Consider the following 2,092-nt stretch of genomic DNA (forward strand, 5'->3'; position numbering starts at 1 on the left):
ACTAGATCAGCGTTAGCCCCGCCCACTGACTTTGATGGGTGAGTTTGACAGATAAAATAAATAATTGATGCGCTGCAACACAGGACCATGACATAATTAATTAAATAGTGAAATAATTAAATATGGGTTTTTTTTTACACAAAATGAATTGCTATTTAATTAATTAATGACACATTTAATAAAACATTATGTATTTAATTCCCATTTTAATTAATTAATGACACATTTAAATAATTATTGATGGTGTATTTATTTATTGAATTGTGGCACTTTCAGTCCTCCATAGTATCAATGGATGACCATGGAATAGGCAATAGGGAAGTCTTCTTCACTGAGGGCTACGATTAGAAAGCCCCTGTCTTTGATGTTAGCACTGCAATCTTTTGTTTGTGGGTATAGTAGTAGGCTATATGCCAACATTAGATAGCTGGCTCAGACAACTCGCAAATCCCCACATTAACATTGATAACCGTCACTTGAGTTGTTTATATTATAACATAATCAAAAGGCTATCTTCAGCTGGCATCATTCTAGACGCACGTGTGTTGTGTGTGTGTGTGTGTGTGTGTGTGTGTGTGTGTGTGTGTGATCTTAATCTTCAAAGAGTGAAACATATGACATAGACTTAAAAGGGACTTGTGAGGACACCCGTGTGAAGATTGATGAACAAGATTAAAAACAATCTAATTGAAGTCATTTTTTTCTTGCTCTGTCATTGATCATTTATCAATAATTCAGCTAAGATTACAAACCAAGGTGCTGTTAAACGTCTACGACTCCCAACGTCACACTCACACCGTTGTGTTGCAATGCGTCAGGGCTAATGTCTCTCAAAGTGATTCTTCAATACCTTTAAAGTGCAAATCCGTTAATCAGTTACACGTCACACTCACACCGTTGCGTTGCAATGTGTTGATCCTGGACTAGGACTAAATTCCTGGACCAGTGGCCCACAGCGTAATACGATGAATCAGTAATAATATAGTTGCAGTTAAGTAGTTTATCATGTAGTTTTAATACTATTTATTTACTAATTTATTAACTAAACCTGTGTTACAAATGAATACCATTAAACTTCAACCCCTTTCCACGAACAACCCCCAGTACACAATTACACATCTACGCTTGAATCAAATAGTAGCCTACTGAAAACAGGCGTTCAATATTGAATAGCCTGTGTTGTCACAGTTTGTCATTTTGGAAATACTTGTATGGTGGCGTGTCGCTTCAGGATAAATGCATTAACTATTGTGTAGGCTACTGTCCACGATCAATCTTATGTTAGTAAATTGACAACTTTACTCTGATGATCAATCGGATGAAAGTTTAACGTAGGTAAATAGACGCCTTTCGACTTTCGAAGCTTTTCGATGGAAATGATGATGTCACCGACTCGACATCACATGACAGTCACGTGTTGCAGTGCTTTATCAGCAGTAGTGCAGTAGCGCTTCCAAGATTTAGCGTACTGGGGAGGCTTTTAACGTCTGTGTTTTAAAACAGTCCATCAACAACACGTTTCACACATCCGAGGCGCTGGCCACTTTGACACTGTGGCGGTGCAGAAACGTGGCTGTGCGTCCGGTGGAAATACGAGACTCTCTGAACGTTGCAGACTGAAACAGGTTAGCTCTGGCGGCTTCTCGAACAATAACAAAGATCCTTGCTCATTCGCAGAGGCATGAGTGGATGACAGGTCTTTGTGAGTTAAAACATTATTGGACTTCTATTTTGAATCCATTTTCTTGACCCGTTTATCTGGTATGTATGTGAATGGAGGTGTATGTCATTGTGTTTAAGTTGATAGTCGGGTTTGCAGTGTCCTTCATGGGTTGTTTGCTTGGGTGGTGCATTAGGCGACTGGACTAGGAACATGGCAGGACTGCGGTGATGTCAGATCGAACAAAAAGGCTGGTTGGGTTGGACCCAAAAAGGCCCAAGTAAAATCATGATCCTTAGTCTAGTCTTTTTTTTCCTCTCTCAGTCTAGCTTTAAAAGAGCAACCCAAGTGTGTGTGTGTGTTTGTGTGTGTGTGTGTGTGTGTGTGTGTGTGTGTGTGTGTGTGTGTGTGGGGGGGGGGGGGGGGGGGTGT

The 2,092-nt window shown here is 40.2% G+C and overlaps 1 protein-coding gene across 1 annotated transcript in view; it reads left to right on the forward strand.

The window, feature by feature from the left end:
• Window positions 1–1,466: 1,466 nt before the first annotated feature.
• The window catches only part of slc38a7 (solute carrier family 38 member 7), an 8,970-nt gene continuing 8,344 nt past the window's right edge, over window positions 1,467–2,092 (forward strand). Inside the window, exon 1 of the mRNA XM_080857260.1 lies at window positions 1,467–1,625. The gene's annotated coding sequence lies outside the window, so the exon portion shown is untranslated. The remainder of the gene's footprint in view (window positions 1,626–2,092) is intronic.

This window comes from Sprattus sprattus (assembly GCF_963457725.1).
Source record: "Sprattus sprattus genome assembly, chromosome: 18".
Taxonomy (NCBI): domain Eukaryota; kingdom Metazoa; phylum Chordata; class Actinopteri; order Clupeiformes; family Clupeidae; genus Sprattus; species Sprattus sprattus.